The sequence below is a fragment of the Microtus pennsylvanicus genome, chromosome 11 (assembly GCF_037038515.1).
Source record: "Microtus pennsylvanicus isolate mMicPen1 chromosome 11, mMicPen1.hap1, whole genome shotgun sequence".
In the NCBI taxonomy this organism is placed as follows: domain Eukaryota; kingdom Metazoa; phylum Chordata; class Mammalia; order Rodentia; family Cricetidae; genus Microtus; species Microtus pennsylvanicus.
This window is the reverse complement of record NC_134589.1, coordinates 85,056,822-85,078,845: the sequence shown is the minus strand read 5'-3', so window position 1 is coordinate 85,078,845 and position 22,024 is coordinate 85,056,822.

Here is a 22,024-nt window from a genome sequence, read left to right as displayed (position 1 = left end):
GTCCTAATCTCAAGGCAAAATTCATTCAGTGATTTTTTTTCTTAAAATAAAGCTCAAATTAGCAACTCAATTTTAAAAAAATCTATGTGTATTTGTGCATACATGAGGGCACACACATACACACACACATACACACACACAGACACACACACACACATACACACACACACACAGACACACACAGACACACACACACATACACACACACACACATACACACACACACACATACACACACAGACACACACTTACACATACACACACACACACACACACAGAGACACACACACATACAAATGCCATTGCATGAGGAGGCCAGGGGACAAGCTAGAGGGTTATGTGAGTTCTGGGAATTGAACTCAGGTTTAGTGGCAAACACCTTTCCTCTCTGAGCCATCTTATTGGCCCTCAATAATTTTAAAAAATCAAACATTCTAAACCTACCCAATCCAAAGACACACTAATCTGTTGCTTGGATACTGAGGATGATGATAAGAAAATATTTCAAGCCTGTATTCCATAATTAAAACATTATGTTTCTTTTTTTTATTTATCTATTTATTAAGGATTTCTGCCTCCTCCCCGCCACCACCTCCCATTTTCCTCCCCCTCCCCCGAACAAGTCCCCCTCCCTCATCTGCTCGAAGAGCAATCAGGGTTCCCTGACCTGTGGGAAGCCCAAGGACGGTCTGAAAAAGCATGGGATAAATCCGGACTAGCTGAACATAGCGAACATTATGTTTCTATAAGAGCAGAAAACTTTATTCAAAGCAGAAACACTAATTCACAGCATAAAATAGTCTGGAATTGGGACGGAGCTGTTTGCAAAAATTTGATTGGTGTTGCCAGGTGTGCTGATGTGCAGTGAGAAGTGCTCCGGATGCGTGCTTAGAGCCAAGGCTACAGTGAAGCTGCTCTTAACGGCAGAGCCATCTCCAACCTCAGTCAAGGGCTGGTCCAATCCTAGTTTATAAAATGCCTGCTAATGAGAGGAAGGATGCCCAGTGGCATTGAGGCCCAGCTAACAGTGCTTGGAGGGCAGAAGAAGGCGCCTGGAGAGGTGGAATGGGATGCCGAATGCTCCGGGACAGAGTAGCAAGCACCAATTGTCCGGTGCAGATAGCAGATGTGGGACATGGTTGGGTCAAGGGTCCTGCCCTTTTAACAGTTTCTCATGTTTCCGACTCTTGGTCGTGATGATCTGTTATTCTCTCAGAAGCAGAGGAGGATTAGAAGGAAGCAGTTGTCCAGGTAATAGCGTATGCTGGTGGAAAGCACAGCATCATAGCACGATGGGACACAGAAACAAAAATGCTACACACTGGGCACAGAAATTCATGGTCTCCCATTTCTGATGTCTAGAAGCCCATATTGAGGTATCAGCAGGATTGAATCCCTCAGAGGCCTGTGAAAGCAAGATGTTCCAAGCTTCTCTGGAAGCTTCTTGGGGCCTTAGGCTATTCTAAGTTCACAGAAAATATTTTCTCTGCTTATGTCTGTCTCTATGTCCAAAATCCCCCTTTTCCAACAGCACACTGTAGTGAGGCCCACCCTAAGCATGTCATTTTAACTTCATTGAAAAGATTTTGTTTTAATTATTCATAGTATGTTGATCAGGTTGGTCTATGCTCAAATGATCCTTCTGCCTCAGTTTCCCAAGTAGTTGGGACTACAGGTGCACACCACCTTGTTCAAATAAAGCCCCCTTTTTTTTAAAAAAAAATCTGTTTCCATGTGCGCACACATATGCATGTTCATGGGTGGGCACGCCAGTGGATGTGTCTTCCACCTTGTTTGGGTTTGTTCTTCCATTGTTTATCAGGCTATACCAGGATGGCTGGGCCAGAGCTCCGGGGACCTTGACATCTCTACTTCTCATCTCGCCATAGTTTGGGGATTACAGATGTGTGCTACCATATCTGGACTTGTCTGGTTTGCATGTGTTCAAATTCAGGTTTGCATGCTGCGCAGAGCTAGCATTTTACCAGCTCAGTCATCTCTCTGGGCCTAGAGACTTCTTCCTGCATCAGGTCTGATTCACAGTTTCATGGGTGCTTTCTTCTTGTTTTCTCGTTGTTGAGCCTGAACGCCTGATGACTTAAAATAGAAAGGGTTTATTCTGGCTTACAGTGTGAGGCGACAGAGCTCCTTAGAGTGGAGAAGGCTTGGGAGGTGACTGGTCATGTTGTCTCTGGAGTCAGGAAGCAGAGGGTGAATAGAAAGCAGGGCCTGGCTATCAACCCTCCAGGCCTGCCCCCTCCCAGTAATATACTTACTCCAGCAAGGCTCCACGTCTTAAAGGTCCCACTCCTTCCAAAATGGTACAACCATTGGTATAACCATTGGGAATCAAATGTCCAAACACATGAACCCATAGGGATCATTTCACATTCAAAGCATAACACAGCAGCCCTTGCCTCATTCTCTCTTAGCGTTGAACCCACACAAACTGTCACTAGCTTGTAGATTTTCTTCAGACCTCATTTTGTTCAAATTCAGGGCTGTGTGACTTCAAAGCACATTCTCCACTGCCTGGAGATTAACAGTGAAACCCCACAGCTCTCTACCAGGACGTCATTCTAAGGAACCTCTCCAGGGCCTCAAAGACATCTTACTAGAGCTATTGATAGGAGCTGTTGCAGAAAGAAGATACAAGGCCGAGAAGAACTTCAGTGATCACATCACCACTTACCCAAGGGATGGAACCAGGGACCCAAAATTAACTTATTCTTGTCCCCAGGGACATAGTAGAACCAATAGATGTGCTGGATCTCATGGAGTCTAGTACTTTTCTCGCTATGTATGTATGAAAAGCACTGCACCAGATGCTGAAAGAATATCAAAGACATATAATATCCCATCAGGTTAGTAAGCACATCATTTCACACTGTTCAATCTCTGAATTAGGGATGCTGCTTAGCATTCGTGGCAGGTCCAGTTGGCAGCATTTTCCCTTTCATAGTGGAATTTAACAGTAGGAATACATTTTACCCTAAGAGTCTTACACCCAATAAAATTGAGTTTAAGAATCAGCCCAAGGAATCGGCCATCTAGTTTTGAAGAGGAGACATTGTCGTTTGGTATCACGATAAGCATCACATGATAGACTTGAATGATGAAGTTCACACTCATCACTTTGACACCACAGACGAGAAAGAGAGTGGGTAGGAAGTGGACCCGTCTTGGAACTCTCAGTGGTAGTCTGAATCCTTCCAGAGGTGTCTCCTTGCTTTTCAGGCAACGGCAAAAATCCCTCCAAGATGCCGGGCGGTGGTGGCTCACTCCTTTAATCCCAGCACTTGGGAGGCAGAGGCAGACGGATCTCTGTGGGTTCGAGACCAGCCTGGTCTACAGAGCTAGTTCCAGGACAGGCTCCAAAGCCACAGAGAAACCCTGTCTCGAAAAACCAAAAAAAAAAAAAAATCCCTCCAAGATTGGACGAGTACTCATTCTTCTCAGTCTCCACCTTCGTGTCGCACCACATTCCTGGCCCTCCCCACCGAGGTCCCCTCTCAATCCCTCAGCACTCTAGGCTTCTCCCGCCACGGTCATTCTGCCATACTGTTCCCCTCCTGGAGTGCCCTTCCAACGAATGTCACTTGCTTGGTGAAAGAGTTCAGAATTCTCTGACGAGGTCAGATCCATCCCTTAAGTTGTTTCAAAGCACCATGAATTTTTTTCTTTGCAGCTTTTGCTCTCAGGATCCGGTTCCAGATCTGTTCCATCATTTGGTTACTGTTCATTTGCTCCATTAGACTTGAAGCTCCTTGAGAATAGATTCCTGCATGGTTTTGTCCTCATTGTATCACAATTAGCACAGAGCCCCATACATAGATGACAATTCATACTTGCTGAATGAATAAACGATGGATGTGTTTAGAGAAGAATTCATGGCGGCTGTACAATTTGATACACAACTTGAAAAATAGTAAGCGATCGGCATAGTTACTGAGTCACACAAACATGACGTCAAGGGTTCTGCCTTTTGAGGATCTATTGGAATAATTTATAGAGCACATTGAAGTGTTTGAGCTACATGTATCTCCTATCTCTTATTAGTACATGTATTCCTCCTTAATAGGAATCTCAGGTTTGGAATCACAATTGATAGTGTTTTTGTGTATTCAAAGGGCCTTGCTGCACAAGAAGGTCCACAAATGCCCATCGACTGCATTTGACCAGCAGTGATTCTAAGCAACTGTACTGAGATGATTGAGTTTGCTTTGTGTCTGAACTCACATCTGACTAGGAACCACAAAGGTTACATTCGTATCTTTCAGCAAATTTATGGATGGCAGGGGATCATTCAAATGGGTAATCTAAGTAACCCAGTTTCCCTTCCGGTCTACTTTCCCCACACAATCTCTCTGTTTCTACATGGTATTTAGGAATGTCAAGAGTCCATGGTTTCAATATGGAAAGAACTCCAAAACAAGTGTCAGAAAGGATGTTTTCATCAAAGCTCTCCTTGGCTACCTCACAGGGCCATCCTTTTTATAGCAATCCCTATATAGAAAGCCTTGACACAACGTGTCCAAGAATCAATTTCCTTCATTCTGCCTAAACTTTAGCAACTCTTTTCAATCCATGAATATCGGCATTTTCCCCCACACAGAAGCACTCTAATCTCTTCTCACCTTTGATCATCACATCAAGTCAATTTAATACCACCATTTCTGTGTTTGTTGTGAGCCCCTATTCTCTTGTCGCTCCTTCCCGCTTTGTGTTCCTATGGCTTGTTCTTGTTATCCTAACTGAACTTTTCATTTGCAGTCAGTGTGGATGCAGGCACAGTTGTAAGGCGCAGTACAGAGATCCTGTGTGTATCCTGCTCAGTTTTCTCCTGTGGCAATATCTTGTAAAAAGAAAATTAGGGTACAACTTCACAAGCAGAATATTGAATCTTACATAGCCTACCAATCTTACTTCGATTTCCCAGTTTGACTCATTGGACATCTGTGCCATTCAGTGCGTGTGCTTAGTTTTGTGTAATTTACTTACATCCATTGGTCTGTGTACGCACCACAGGCAAGACGCACAAATCTGTCACTGCAAAGGCTCCTTGTGATGTCTTTTTAGCAGCCACACCCATCTCCCGCCCACCCCACACCTCTATTTTTCTTTTTCCCATGGACCAGTTTAATATTTCGTGTCTTTGCTGATGATTTGCTTTTCTGCAATACTAATTCCGATCTTCACCACTTCTGAATTGAAAGTATACTCATTTTAATTAATTAATTAATTAACAAGTTAATTCATTTTTCCAGCCTGATCACATGACTGGCAGAAAAGGTCAATGAAATGATTCCTAATGATATTCAGCTGTGCTCATATCTAGCCCAGTTGTCATATAAGAGATTTCATTCTGCAACTTAAGGAAACAGATGCAGAGATCAATAGCCAAACATTAGGCGGACCTCGACAAATCCTGTGGAAAACGGGAAGGAAGGATTGTGGGAGTCAGAGAGGCCGAGGACACCACAGGAAAACTCACAGAATTAACTAACTTGAACTCAGAATTGGGGCTCACAGAGACTGAGCCACCAAGCAGAGAGCCTGCATGGGACTGAGCGAGGCTCTCCGCACAAATGGTACAGTTATGAAAAGATAGCATGCTGCTGTACTTGCTTCTTCACAGTCCTGTGTTAGGTTTATAATTCCTTCACATCTCTTGTTTTGTTATTCCCTCTTTTCTCCATGGTTATTTTAACAAGCACATGAGTTCTGGAGGAAACTCAAGAACTAAGTCATGGAGGCAAATCTTGGCAAATACATGGATTACTCCAGCCTCAGATGCCACTTGTCAAACATCATGGCTCGTGGAAATCTGGGCAGGTAGAACTAGTCGATTGGGCATGGTTTACAGAAACATACCAATGGACACTGTAATCTTTTACTGATCTTCATTTTTCACATGGATAGACTAAGGGCAGCTGTCAGAGAACCTGCAGTGGAGACAAGACTGGGGACAGCTGTTAGAGACTCTGCAGTGGAGACAGACTGGGGACAGCTGTTAGAGAACCTGCAGTGGAGACAGACTGGGGACTCTACAGTGGAGACAGACTGAGGACAGCTGTTAGAGAACCTGCAGTGGAGACAGACTGGGGACTCTACAGTGGAGACAGACTGAGGACAGCTGTTAGAGAACCTGCAGTGGAGACAGACTGGGGACAGCTGTTAGAGAACCTGCAGTGGAGACAGACTGGGGACTCTACAGTGGAGACAGACTGAGGACAGCTGTTAGAGAACCTGCAGTGGAGACAGACTGGGGACAGCTGTTAGAGAACCTGCAGTGGAGACAGACTGGGGACTCTGCAGTGGAGACAGACTGGGGACTCTACAGTGGAGACAGACTGAGGACAGCTGTTAGAGAACCTGCAGTGGAGACAGACTGGGGACTCTGCAGTGGAGACAGACTGGGGACTCTACAGTGGAGACAGACTGAGGACAGCTGTTAGAGAACCTGCAGTGGAGACAGACTCAGGACAGCTGTTAGAGAACCTGCAGTGGAGACAGACCGGGACAGCTGTTAGAGAACCTGCAGTGGAGACAGACTGGGGACTCTACAGTGGAGACAGACTGGGGACAGCTGTTAGACAACCTGCAGTGGAGACAGACCGGGACAGCTGTTAGAGAACCTGCAGTGGAGACAGACTGGGGACAGCTGTTAGAGAACCTGCAGTGGAGACAGACCGGGACAGCTGTTAGAGACTCTGCAGAAGAGATAGAACAAGGACAACTGTGAGAACATCTCCTGCATGCCAACTATGTAAGTAAATTGTTAGACTCAAGAATTTCCTACAAAGGTGACAAGAGAAAACACCCTGCACCCTGGTAGTTTGGTGGCTGCAGGAATGTGTTGTGTCTGGACTGGATTTGTTAGTTTATAGAAGGCGGAGAATTCTCAAGAGGGATCTGCTAATACAACAGGGTTTTTAAAAAAACAGTTCTTTCCTTGAAGAATTCCCTGCATCAATAAAGGGGAATAAAGACAAAGGACCTCCACCTCCAAGGTTTTATTTATATGATTGGAGAGTTCCCTCTACTGTCTTTCTGTTTTAACAGTCAAACCATGTTTCAACCATGAGTAGAATTTAATCAGGCTACATAGGATTGAAAATACAAATAGCCCTGGAGAGAACTTATATTTCTTAACACAGAGGGTGCTGTTGTATACTTGGACCTCACTTAAAAAGGGTCAGTGACATCAGCTGTTAGAGTCCCGTGGTCCAGCTGCACTAGTTTGGAGCCTTATTAAATGTGCCAACTATGTGACCTAAGTTACTCGACCTTTCTGCGCATCAACTTTTGTATCTATAAAAACGGAAATTTAACGTCAGCATCTTCTTTTCAGTAGTGTTGTGAGGATATAAGCACAGCATTTCAAACACTCAAGCATGTTATGACATTTATATTTGCACCGATCTTTTTGCACTATGTTCCAGGCACAATTCACAGAGCGATCTTATGAAGCCGATACTAGGTTTCTCAGGGAGTAAACAAAGACTCGCAGAGTTATATAACAACAGTAAATTGGCTAATTTAGAATAGAGATGAGAAGGCTGATCCTTCCAGCCTGGGGAAGCCGGGGAAGGTCTGTTGGAAGAGCAAACTGACGCATGCAGGAGGAAGGGAGGGGCATCTGAAACATAATAGATAAGGAAAAGATCAAAGCATTCCAGGAAGTGTCCAGAGCTTCAAGTTCCTGAAAATAGGTTTATTACATGTAAAGATATGTATTAGATATTAGATGTAAAGCAAAGGATAACCAGGCTACAATCCACAGCCCTAGAGAAACTAGGTCATAAGAAGAACCCTAAGAGGGATGCATGGACCGCCCTGGGAGGGGGAAACAGATAGGTCTCCTGGATAAACTGGGGGTAGACGGTAGATGGGATGGGGGATGGGAACATGAGGGATTAGGAAGGGATGGAGGGAGAGAGCAACAACAACAACAAAAATCTTAATAGAGGGCGCCATTAGGGGTTAGGGACAAACCTGGTGACAGGGAAACTCCTAGGAATACGCAAGGATGACCCCAGCTAAGACTCCTAGCAATAGTGGAGAGGGTTCCTGAAGTGGCCTTCTCCTGCAATCAGATTGATGAATATCCTAATTGTCATCATAGAACTTTCATCCTGTAATTGAGGGAAGCAAATGCAGAGATCCACAGCCAAGCATTGGGCCGAGCTCGAGAGTCCAGTCAAAGAGAAGCAGGAAGGATTACTTGAGCAAGGGGGCTGGGTCAAGAGCATGACAGGGAAACCCACAGAGACAGCTAATCCGAGCTCCTGGAAGCTCATGAACTCTAGGCCAACAGGTAGGGAGCCTGAATGGGACAGAACTAGGCCCTCTACATACGGGTGACAGTTGTGTAGCTTGGTCTGTTTGTGGGGCCCCTAGCACTGGGACCAGTATCTGTCCCTGGTGCATGAGCTGGCTTTTTGGCACCCATTCCCTATGGTAGGATGCCTTACTCAGCCTTGATGCAGGGGAGAAGAGCTTGTTCCTGCCTCAGCTTGATATGCTATGCTTTGTTGACTCCCATGGGAGGCCCTACCCTTTCTGAGGAGTGGATGGGGTGGGGAGTGGAAATGAGAGGAGAGAAGGGAGGGGAAACTGTGGTTGGTATGTAAAATAAATTTTAAAGATGCAATAAAATAATTTTAAAAAATAGGTTTGGCGCAGCAACATCATTCCACTCATCCTGCCTGCATTGAGCAATGCGTTCTAGTGTCTGACCGTGATGGGAAACAAGAAAACCAGCAACTGCATCCCAGCCTCAACTCATCTCTTACGCATTCTACACAGAGAGGAAGAAAAGTGGTTGGCAATTGAAGCTTTTTTAAGTTTTTATGTTTTTGGTTTATTTATTTTTTTTAGACAGGGTTTCTCTGTAGCTTTGGAGCCTATCCTGGAACTAGCTCTTGTAGACCAGGCTGGCCTCGAACTCACAGAGATCCACCTGCCTCTGCCTCCCGAGTGCTGTGATTAAAGGCTTGTATCACCACCACCCAGCTTTTCCATGCCTTCTTATCATTATATTATATTATATCACATTATATTATAAAGAATCCTTGGGCATTGAGGAGATAAAATTTGCCAGGGATGAGATCTTAAAATCCAGCTTTCTGTTACTGAAATCTCTCATCAGACTATATATCCTTTAGCATAGCTTCTGTATCAGGATTGCAGACTCAGATGCCAGCAGGGGTCAAAGTTCAATCAACCAAAGCAACACAGGTAAGAGATACGAGTATGTAAAACGGTAGGGCCATGTTGGAACCTGGGGTATACAGGTTGTATTAGGAACTCCCGTTCTTAACTTGTAACAAACAACTGGCAGATCATTCCAGTCTTTAACAGGATCCAGAAATGTAGAATGTGATGCAAAAGTTCTTTGCATTTCAATATTGCATCCAATGTTATAAATAAAATGAGGTGTGCCAAATAAAAATGTTTGAATGTCACTTTTCAGCTCTTGCTACCAGCTGGTGTTCAAACAAGAAGTGGTATGCGGTGGATGCTGTTATTTCTAGCTCCTTGGGAAAGCTCAGAGTCCCCGCTTCTACCCTTGGTCTGAGAGTCACCCATTCCGTTCCTCACTCCCACTGGCTCCCCCGGACAACAAACTGGGCAATTTGAACCCGGAGTCTTCCTGCCAAGGTATTGTTGCTGAGTTTTCGAGTTTCAAGTCCCTTGTTATGAATGAGTCATCTCCAGCTCCATTAGCGGAGAACTCCTCTGGGTTCAGTCACCAGAGGCAGAGTGGGGATGACTCAGACAGAGGAGCACGCAAAGCCTAATGGGTCCAGCATGTGGAGGCCTTTGAGATGTTGAAGCTGGTGTTCGTGGTGTCCAGGGAGAGCACAGAGGAGGGCTGGATGTTGTAATGTGCTCCCAGCGAAATTCACTGCTGGCTCTGTTGCACTCGGAAGAATTTGAAATATTTGCCTCTGACCTCAAACACAAAGTGGTCTCGCACCTCAAGGAGATGGTTTATTATGAATCCCTTATGACCTGCTCCAGCCTTCTTCCCTCTGCAGGCCCGACTGGAACGTCTGGGTTTAGGTATTTGCCAAACTGTTTGCAGTTCCTCCGTCCTTTCTTGCTCTGATGCCTTTGTGCATGCCATTTTGTTCAGCTGGGAAATCTTCGTGTGCCTCTGGACAATCCCTGGTTTTGCTTTAAAACTCAAAACAGACTTCCCTACGTCAAGGGAGGTATTCCTGACACCCCTCCTCCGCGCTCCTTGGAGTTAAATGTGTGCCCTTCTTTTGTGCACGAATAACCTGAAGCTGCCTTTTCATATTGTGGGGCCCTGACCTGCTTATCTGCCTGTCTGCCTTTTTGAGGCCAGGAAGCTGTAGTCTTCTTCCTTATATTCCGCAGGCATTATAGACAGCCGGCAGTCAATAAGAGTTTATATGACTATGTGGGATTGAAGCTCGGAGGGGACTGCTGTGCGACCTGTCTCACTCTCGTACCTGACCTAAGAATCCTACCTCAGCCTTTGCCGTCTGGGCCTCGCTGCATTCTCTGCAATCATAGGCGGAGTGGCTGTTGCAGAGAAAGCAAGGGTGGACAGATAATCCCAAAGTCAATATCTCTGTCCAAGTCCCGTTATTCACTCAAATTCAGTAAATACCTACAGAACAAATACTCTCCACTCTTCGAATCCTTATATTTGGGAGACACAAACGATAGACACACAGGGCTCAAGGTCAACAAGGAGGTGCAGGGAACATTTATTGGATATTTATAGTGTACCAAACACAAAACTGATATGAATAGGTGCTGTCATCTCTATCCAGCAGAGAAATTGAGACCCAGAAAAACGTTTCTAAGGCCTTAGTTCAGAATTATAGGGTTAAGACTTCAGGGAGTCTAATGGAAGGTCATTATTCAGTGTTCTCAGGTAAGTGCTGGAGGATTTGATGAGAAACAGGACACTAGATCTGGGTGGTAAGCAAAATGAATATAATTGAGTAAGCCACCAGAACAGGCATGGGGTTCGGGGAACCAGAGAAGAGCCAGAAGTGAACCAGAACCACAATATTGAGTTGACATCAAATTACCGCAGGCTTTTGTATGAGTTTCTTGTTTATGGTAAGAGCCGCACTGAGTCTGGCTACGTTGATGCTTACCAGTAAGAAGACAGAGCTATAACCTGGTTCATAGAAACCTTCCGTGGGTATGGGCAAGGTGAGTTCCTCTCACATCTTCCATGACCTCTTTTGAAAAAGTGTTTCTCAACTCATGAGAGCTTTGGAATAGTTTGTCTCTCTGGGTCCCAGCCAACATGGAATGGGCCAGGTTTCTGTGTAGGAGGCTCTGGCATCGGTACAACCGGAAGTTATCCATAGCTGATGAGCAGCGAGGATGGAAACTTTAGTCTTAAGACAAAGGAGCTTTGTTTGTTTTCCTTTTATCTGAGAGCAGAGCTGTGAAGCCACAGGCTTCGAAGGGGCAGGGAAGGTGTGTGAAGGTTTCTGGGGCTAAGAATTGGAAAATTGAGTTCTTCTTTTCAAAGGAAATACAGATGGGAATCAACCTGTAATATCACCAAAGGTGAGACATCCAGAGGTAGCTTTCACCCCATATTTTAATGAGGGAACTTCTTGTGTTTAACTTTCATGTCATCAAAGTAAGGACTTACTGTGAAGACAGAGGGTGTGCACATTAAAAATTCTGTCTCAAAACTCATTTCACTGCGGTATCTCATATTTGGCTGATATGCTTGTGGTTGAGGTCAACCATGTTTTGATTCTCAGCCCTGTGACTCTAAGGACAAAGTGGCTGTTGGATTTGAGCACGGTTGCTTGCTGAGTCATAGGGCAGCTAGAGTTGAGTTTCAGGCCTCAGAAAGCTGCCTTCATCAACTAGTGTGCCCTTTAAGATGGTCTCCTAAATATTGTGGGGTTCTGAGGGGACCCACACTTGGTGTGCCCAGCTTACCCCAGCCTCACAGTGGCTACTGAAGGATTTACAGGTAGCTATATTTCTCAAACTCCCTTGCATCCAGGAGTCTGCGTTTGTATTACAATCCACCAGTTAGATGTAAGGGGGGGGGGTGTTTTTAACCTCTGACCGAGTGCTGATGGAAAAACTCTGACCATGATGATCTCTCAAGCCCAGCTCTATGGGTTGTCTATTTTCCCTCCATTGGACACATCTTCTCTTAGGAGACAGCTTGTTTAGATAAAGGACATCTAGTTCATGTCTTGTCTTCTGAGATGGGATGCATCTTTGCTACATCCCACTGACGTAGAAATGAAATGTACAAGATGATGGGGAGATGATGGGGACTTCCAGGACAAATGGATCCCTCCTAATATTATTTCCCAATGGATCTAGATCTTGGGAGTTATTGTAGTCCTTTTTGCTCTCTATCTGTGGTGGTTGGGATGGAAATGGCCCCCATAAACTCATGTATTTGAATGCTTTGCCCCCAGTTGCTGGAACCATTTGGGAACCATTAGGAGGTGTAGGCTTGTTGGAGGAGGTGTGTCACAGGGGTGGGCTTTGAGGTTTCAAAAGCCCACTCTTTCTCAGTTAGTGAACCCCCCCCCCCCCCTTTTTGGCATCATTGTTGTGGATCAGATATAAGCTTTCAGCTCCTCATCCAGCGCCATGCCTGCCTGCCTTGCTTTCCTCCTGATGGTCATAGACTCTAACCCTTTGGAAGTGGGAGCCTCAAATTAAATTCTTTCTCTTCAAGTTGCCTTGGTCATGGCATCTCTTCATAGCGGTAGGATAGTAACAGAGACACCATATCTCTTATTGGAAGGGTAGTTAGTGGAGATGGAGAAAGCAAGCTCAGGAATCTGTTTCTACCAGCATTTCCCAAACACAAGGCCTGCACACTTTGAGATGTGACTAGATGTCATATTTTGTTAATTAAATTTATTCATCTATTTTGCAACACTTCTGAAGTTCCTCCTCCCTCCTCTCCTCACATTCTCTCCCCCTAACTCCTTTCTGCCCTCCTCTCCATTCTACTACTCCTTGGTTTCTGTTCAGAAGGGGGCAGGCCTCCCATGGGTATCAACAAAGTATGGTATAAAAATGAGCTCCTCCCACTGTATTAAGGCTGGGCAAGGAAACCCAGTATGAGGAATAGGTTCCCAAAAGCAGGGGAATGCCCTGCTCCTGTTGCTAGGAGTTGCTCACGTAGGCCAAATTATACAATTGTCACACATATGCAGTGTTCCTAGGTCAGGCCCATATAGACTTCTTGGCTGCCATTTTTTTCAAAAGAAGCACTGTTCTCCAATTAATTTGAGATATGATCAGAAAAAAACGTTAAGTATGTTTTGCTGTTGTTGTTGAAAGAATATTTTATTAAATATTAAATCCACATAAGAGGGTGGGGCTAGGCAGGAACTAGAGTGCCCTCTACAGCTAGATGCTCATTTGCTACCATGTACCCCAAGGTCTCCTATATACATGCTTATACCCAGTTCCTCATATTTGGGATTGGGTAAAAACCTCATCAATGCTCATTTTTACCAAAAAAAGAAATCTGGGTCCAGAGAGATAAGATAACTCACCTCATGTGGAACAGGTTATCAGCAAAGCTTGAACCAGAATCCACACCCTTGAATAGTAAAAAACACTGAAGTTCTTCCGAATACAGACTAGTGATTTTTAGAGATTTAGAAAGGGCAACTTGGTGATGGGCTGGGTCTGATCCGTGAACACATATGTGTGAGAACATAACACTGTAGTACATTAATACATACAACCAATATATCTTAGTCAAAAGTTAAAATGCACGTCTTCTAAGGGGTTGATAAGATACTATGAAGCAAAAATGCAGGTAAGAAATCTGCAAGGGGAAACAGACAGAAGGTGAGAGAAACTAGAAACTCCAAGGAAGGCTGTGTGTTATGTCTCTGCCAGCGACTGGAGGGAGAAAACAGAAATGCTGTCTGTTTCCTCACCTAGGGCCAGCCCAAGCTCTCTGAAGAGGTGGGAGTCCCTCAATGCCTTTTCCACGTGTGCCTGGAATACCATGGTGGTTTGACCTCTGTCAGTTACATGTTGTGTTTATAAGGAACCAGATTCCAGCACTTTCTGAACAGTTAAGAGAGACTCTGTCTTCTGGGCTTTGCCCCATTAAATATCTATTCTTCTCCCTAGATGTGTTGTACAGATGTCCTGGCCTTCTGACTCAAATCCTCAGGGTGGGAACATGGGGCACTTTCTCCTTTGGTCCCTGCCAATGTTGGCACCATGGAAAGATGATTGTGTTTCTCAAGAAGTTAGGAGGACTTTTCATTTGGGTAGTCATTGTCCCTACATGGAACACTCAGAAGAGGAAAAGGAAATACCGTCTTCAGCATTTACATTTCTCTCAGCACATCTGCACTGCTGGTAATTATTTTTCATTGTGTAGGTGTGGGGGAAGTGTGAGGAAGAGAGGGAAGAAAGAAGGGAAGAAGAAAAATAGAAAGGAAGGAAAGAGAAAGAGACGTTGATCTAGTATGGATCAATCGTGTTATATACACAAATGCAGAAAGCCCACAGTCATTATGAAATGATACTTCAGGCTGAACATTGCAAGCCCGTTAAAGCTGTCTGGGCATTCTGGGTCTATAACAGTGCAGATCTGGCCTTGCTGTTGTGCACAGGGCACCTGAGATTTCGGGTTACAGACTAGACTTCCCGCCACGGTCAGCGAGGTCATATGGTGCTTCCTTCTAGGATAGTCTTGAGATTATATTCAAATTCTTCTGGAACTGGGAAACGTGACACATTATGAACCATCGCATCCATGACTCTTTAAATGCAAATCCCCTTCAAACTGCTACCCCAAAGGTGGTTTTAGGATCACCTAAAGAATAAAGGAATACTATATTTCCTGGAGTCCTTTCTAAGTGACTTGACTTCAGGTAAAAATTCCCATGTCATGTCCTTGATGTAGGTGGGTCATCTGTCTATGTGTTACTTTCATTGGTTAATAAAGAAATTGCCTTGGCTTTTGATAGGATAGCTGCTTAGATAGGCGAGTAGACAGAACAGAATGCTGGGAGGAAGAAGGCAGTGAGGCAGACGCTATAGCTCTCCTCTCCAAGATGGACGCAGGTTAAGAGGTAAGCCACCACCTCGTGGTGCTACACACATTATTAGAAATGGGTTAATCAAGATGTGAGAATTAGCCAATGGGAGGCTAGAACTAATGGGCCAGGCAGTGTTTAAAAGAATACAGTTTTTGTGCAATTATTTCAGGTGTAAAGCTACTAGCCAGATGGTGGAAAGCGGCCCGCCACTCCTATTTCTACAGAGGAGGGTCATCTGTCTATCTGTTGTTTCATTGGTTAATTAATAAAGAAAACTGCTTGGCCTGATAGGTCAGAACATAGGTAGGCGGGGAAGACAGAACAGAATGCTGGGAAGAAGGCAGTGAGGTCAGTCGCCATGATTCTCTGACCTGAGACAGACGTAGGTTAAGATCCTTCCCGGTAAGCCACCACCTCGTGGTGCTACACACATTATTAGACATGGGTTAATCAAGATGTGAGAGTTAGCCAAGAAGAGGCTGAAACTAATGTGCCAGGCAGTGTTTAAAAGAATACAGTTTCCGGTAATTATTTCGGGTGTAAAACTAGCCTGCTGGCGGGCCGCAGCCCACGGTTCCTTACTACATGTCCTGTCCAGGCTGACATCCTCATAGCACTAGGTTCAGTAGGAAGTGAGAGTCTAACCTCTCATGCTCAAAAATATCCTAGGATGAGTCTCACTGGATGAACTTCAACCACATCCTTATTCCCAAGCCAACCTCTATGGCCAGGAACTACGCAGTGATCTGGCTGCCAAGGCCTGGGTCACTTCATTTCTGGCTCTAGAGACAAAGACAATGTTAGTAGCAGTAGATGCTTGTCGCACATACAAAACTATGCTCACACTCTGCTTATTGATTTTTTTCTTTCATTCACTCTGCAGAGATGAATTAGGATGCACTTTGTAGAAACCTGATAGAATCCCAGTAAACGTCTACTTAGCTTTCATGCCACAGCTCAAGATCCATCGTCCACTGATGAGTCCCTCATTGCTGTCTTCTAAGCAGTTACTTCCTTCTCCTTGATGTTCAAGGAATTGGCACACAACATTCCATTGATGCTGCTGTCTCCTCATCCTTCTCTCTCGATTTCTGTTAACTCCCAGAGGTCAGAAATCGTTTATTTACTTTTGGTCTCTCCAGGTATGAATAGCAGACACAAAACCCTTAAAGGGAATTTTATGGAAGAAATATAGGAATGATGAGCTATTTGTTTTATTTAAAAAAAAAAAACAATGCATATGTTCCTAGTTCATGGCAGGAGGGAGACTTGGCAAACTGTCAAGGGAAATAAACCCACAAAGAAGTAGAACATCGTGAGAAGCCTAAATCCATTGCTACAGAAAGGGTGAGAAGTAGAGAGGAGTATGTGCTCAGCCCTGGAATAGAAACACCAAAGCATCTCTGAGGTCATACTTATTTCATATTCACATCTATCCCCTATGGCTCCCACCCACATACTCTCAGTTCTTGCACCCTTGAACAACATTAAATAAGTGTTCCTACTGTTTTAGCATCCTGGATAATAATCCACAACACATAAGAGGCTGAAAAAAAAATATTTCTGAAAAGAATCTGTTACATTTTCTTAACTACTAGCAGTATTAGTAGAGTGAGGGGATGAAACTTATTCTGCTCTCAGAATTTTCCCAGATACTGCCCCATCCTGAAAGCTAAAATGTAATACTTTACTGTAGACAGTCAGCTACGTCTGAATGCCTCTACCCCTGTAGTCGGAATGAAGGTGGGTTGTGCAGAACCGGATTGTATTTGCTTTGTGGTAAAATGCAATAAATGATGCTTGCTGTCTTGACTAACGTGGAGTAGCTGTGCTGGGGGAGTAGCTGAGCTAGTGGATAGACAGCACTGCTGACCTGGGACCCAGGAGTCACGAGACTAAACATTGTTGCTTCCATTGTTTGTATTTGTGCTGAGTTTGACTCTAGGCAAAATGGAATCGAAGTCGCTCTCTGTCTCATCCTCTCTGCTGATCACTCTTCTCCCCTCTCTCCTCTCGTGTGCATCCCTAGGTTTTACCTGCGCTGAGAATTCATGGTAGCTATGAAAATGCATCAGTACCATCCCACGGCACCAGGGAGACCTTACTGGATGGAGAGCAGCAGCTTGCCTTGAGTCTACAGCATCCTGCTGCTGCTTTCCTATGGCTGTTCTCACTAATCATGGAACCCAAGAGGGAAGCTAAGGCAAGCCACACACAAGTTACTGAACAAGCGGGTTCTAGAATCTCTCCGCCAGCTTAAGTGAGACCATGTTGAAACCTGAATCTTTGCCTGGCTTCCTCCTCCTCTCTCTCCTCCCCAGGTCAGTTCTTCATTGCAGTTGACCTTCTTGCCACCTCTTCTCATCCTTCCCCTGTTCTCACAGATTGTGGCTTTTTGGGGTTTTTTTGATTTTGTTTATGTTTTTTTTAAACACATCTAGAGACTGTCTGACCTCACTTTAATCCCAGTTTCTTGGAGGACCAAGAATGTCTTAGAGTTTCTAGTACTGTGATAAAACACCATGACCAAAAGTGACTTGAAAGGGTTTATTTTAGCTTTTAACTTTTAGGTCATACTCCATCACCGAGAGAAGTCAGGACAGGAATTCAAGGCAGAAATCTGGAGGCAAAAACAGAAGCAGAGGCCATGGAAGAGTACTACTTACTGCCTTGCTCCTCCTAGATTCCCCACTTATACACGTAGGACCTACTGCTTAGGGGTGACATCATCCACAATGGGGAGGCCTGCCTACCCTCCTATATCAATCATTAATCAAGAAAATACCTCTTTGAGGTCAGCCTGGACTATAAGAACTAGTTTCAGGACAGACTCCAAAGCTACAGCAAAAACTCTGAATTGAAAAACCAAAAAGAAAAAAGGAAATATATCTCACAGACGTGCCTACAGGCCAGGATGGTGGGGGTGTTTGTTCATTGAGGTTCTTACTTCTCAGATTACACTAGCATGTGTAACACTGACAAACAAACAAACAAAAACCGAGACCAAACAAAATACAAACCAGGACAAGGAGCAATGCCATTGAAACCCCACATGGGAAATATGCAGATGAGAGACTTCTCCAACCCCAGCGATAGGTAAGGATTTCCCTCTTTGGGGTGAGGAAAAGTTATAAGCAGTGAATGGAGAAAAGACACCTTGAAGCAGGAGGGTCCGGGCTTTCCAAGGTCATGACAAAGATCCAAGATTCTCACAGAACCATTTGACATCCCATCTCTCTCAGTACTTCAAGGCCAGGTGCGTGATCTGTTGGGCTTGTTTCCTGAGCTATATTTCAAACTGTTCCATGTTTTGTTTTGCCTCATTTCCAAATGAAGGTTACTTTGAAGATTCTTTCTGGTCTGATTTTACATGGGAATAATGAGAAGAGAAAAGCTCAGGAAGACTTTCAGTACCATTTCACTGAGTTCTGCCCTCCATCTCATAAGCAGCCTGACCAGGCAGCCCTGTACGAGTCCTTGCACACTATAATTCTTTCCGTGTCTGCTCAACATTTAAGCTGAAATGGAAAAATCATAAAAGTATATGTTTTATGCTCAAAATAAAGATTTATTTCCCATGAACATATTAGATGTGACTTTTTTGAACATGACAATTTCTTGAGAGGCATATCAAAAATATTTTAATGCAGACACTCCACTAAATCACTTCCAGTAAAGAGCAGACAGCATTGTGAATTTTTCAGTTGTAGGGTAGCTTGTAACCGGGAACCCTCGATGGGCCAGTCTGGGAGTTAGTGGTCAGGCCATATATACACCAGGTTAACTGCATATACTTAACACAAAAATTGCAGCAGACGTAGGCTGGCAACAGGATGGAGAGTTTCACTGAAGCCAGGCCTATTTAGGCTCGCTGGTTTTGCCAGCATGTACAGAGCTAAATTGGCTCCCTAGTCTAATTTTATCACATGACATTTTAGTTTCCTCTCTATCTTGGTAGTCTATATAACCCTCAGTGGCTCATCTATTAATCTGATCTGTGTCGTCACTAGCCCGTGGTGTGGAATGAGCGTGGTCAATTCATGTGATGTCCTCCAGTCAGTGTGAACGCCCGCTGGTGGGAGGAAAAGCTAGAGATGGTAGTGCCTAGAAGAGACAAATGAGGGGGAGCAGTATTGATCAATGCGCCAGAGAAACTGAGGGAACTACAGACAGAAACCACCTGCTGGGCAGGAAGAGCCAGGAAGGCCAGTGAAAGGAACACCTACCTTCCCAGGCTGGGTGTCTGACTTACCCAGGGAGTACTTCACCAGAGGAGGAATCCTGCAAGTGAAAGAGGCTGTCTGGGCCACCATGGATAGAAGACAGATGGGTTCAACTAGGGAGCACTTCCAGGGAAGCAGATCCTTATAAGCAATTGCCTCAAAGTAGGGATGTAATTGGTGGTGGCACATGCCTTTAAGCCTATCACTAGGGAGGCAGAGGCAGATGGATCTCTGTGAGTTCTAGGCCAGCCTAGTCTACAGAGTGAGTTCCAGGATAGCTAAGGGTACACAGAAAAACCCTGTCTTGAAAGAAAGAAAAAGGGGCTGGAGAGATGGCTCAGCGGTTAAGAGCATTGCCTGCTCTTCCAAAGGTCCTGAGTTCAATTCCCAGCAACCACATGGTGGCTCACAACCATCTGTAATGAGATCTGGTGCCCTCTTCTGGCCTGCAGAAGTACACACAGACAGAATATTGTATACATAATAAATAAATAAATATTAAAAAAGAAAGAAAGAAAAAGAAAGGAAGGAACGCAAGGAAGGAAAAGAAGAAAGAAAGAAAGAAAGAAAGAAAGAAAGAAAGAAAGAAAGAAAGAAGGAAGGAAGAAAAGAAAGAAAGAAAGAAAGAAAGAAAGAAAGAAAGAAAGAAAGGTATTATGCAGATGCAGTATGGTTGTGTTCCATTGTGTATCTATTACTTCCACAGGTCACCTGTCTTCCTTTATATCTAACTCTCTACCAATGCATATGAAACAATACACAAATTGAGCAACTTAAAACTTTTACTATGTCACATGACTCTTTTTTCTGAGTGTCTATTCTCACTTGGATTTCCTATGTGTGGTTGTAGTCAGATAGTGCTCTGGGCTGCAGTGTCTTATACTTGATGATCTTAGGTGTGTTATAAGTACTGTTGGCTGCTGCTATGGGGCTCAGCTGAGGATATCTCCTGGAACCTATCTATGTGTCCTCTTCATATGTAAAGCATAACAGTCAGCTTCAGAGACAGAAGAGCTCTTTGTAGTCCAGCCTCAGAAATCCCAGGTTTGGGGCTGGAAATGAACTTCAGCGGTAGAACAGTTGCCCAATCTTGCAAGGCCTAATTTGATTCCTACTTCTGCCAAAACCAAACCAACCCCAACTTCCCCAAACAAACAAACCAACCAATTAAGTGAAAACAAAGCCTATAGAGAAATCCCATCTTTTGGATGATTAAGGCAAAATCACTGAAGCCAGCCCGACCTCAAAGGGAAGAAAGCCTGACTCCTCCCACTAACACAAGGAGTTGCATATAGGCCTATGGGAAGGGTAGCGGGGGCGGGTGCTGGTGGATGACATTTCTGACTCCTCACCACTTCCCACATTTGGGTGACACCCTTTGTTCCTCTAACTGCTTCCCAGACAAAAACAGCCTAGTGCAGAGCTCCACCAAGTTGGTGATGGGCATAAAAGGTAACATTCAAGAGCCGGAAACACTTAGACGCAGGAAGACCTACCTGGCTTGGAGTGTAGACTTCCCCACTTAACCACCCTGGATCTCAGAAAAGTTGCTTCATCTGTCTGAGTATTAGCTTGAGTATTTATAAAAGAGCAGTGGTGTGTGTGTGTGTGTGTGTGTGTGTGTGTGTGTGTGTGTGTGTGTGAATGTTAATGTTGCCAGTCACTTGGTAACAGAAATGGAAAAGAGCTGTTCTTTGCTTCTCCAGCATCCTTTGTTTAACCTAGCCGGCCATTGAGAGGCATTCAAGGTGTAGATGGCCACAAGGGAGCTAATGTTTAATGAAAAGGTCCTATGGACCACAGTCAGAAAGAGGAGTCAGGCTCTAGCACTAGGCATTGCCAGCATAGCTTTTAGGGGACTTAGAGAAGGAAGGACTCCGTCCTGGAGAAGAAAAATGCAGGGTCTAATCCAGACCGGGGATACTGGCAGAGCACTGAGTATGATTCGGGAAGCATTCTGCCTCCTGCTCAATCACCTTTTCTTTCCTGAGGTTTAGTTATTCAACAACAAGGGGTGAGTGTGATTTCAAGGCTGCCAACTTCTTTGTAATCTTGCTCAAACAATATTATCTTAAGAACCCCTGAATCAGCCCAAGCCTTCAACTGCCACAGCTCTCTGGCTTAGGCTACGGTTCGTGATGGTTCTCTCCATTCTGCGGAAGACTTTGCAAGGCCCCCTGCTCTTAAGCCTTGGTTCTCCACAGAGCATCAGAACCAAAGGTCTGTTTTGTAACACAAAAGTGATCGATGATGGCTCCCGGGCATGATAACTTTTTCTGCTGGTGTTTCTTCACTTACCACGCCTACCCACTCTCCCTGCTTGGGAAGAAGAGTTACTGAGCTTAATGGAATCCTCTGGCTTTCTGACTTCGCTTTGGGTTCAGCCAATCCAAAGATTCAGCAGGAAACAGGAGGCTGTGGGTGGTGAGAACATGAGCTATTTGTTCTCTGTTGAATGAGCATTGTAGCTGTCACTGGCTGTGATTTCCCAAGACCCTGGCTACTTTACTACCCGCCAACTCCAACTCTCCCTTTCCCTTCTGACTTCTCCAGGTTGAGAGGTGATAATGGCTTAGCACGGTTCTTTATTTAGGTGCCTCCACATCCTTCTCTAGTCCCTTTAGTCTCATTCTCATATTAATGAAAAGAATTTCTTTATCCAAAACTTGAAGAATAGTGGGAGGAAGGGACAGAGAGGTGGCTCAACAGCTCAGAGCACATACCATTCTTGCAGAG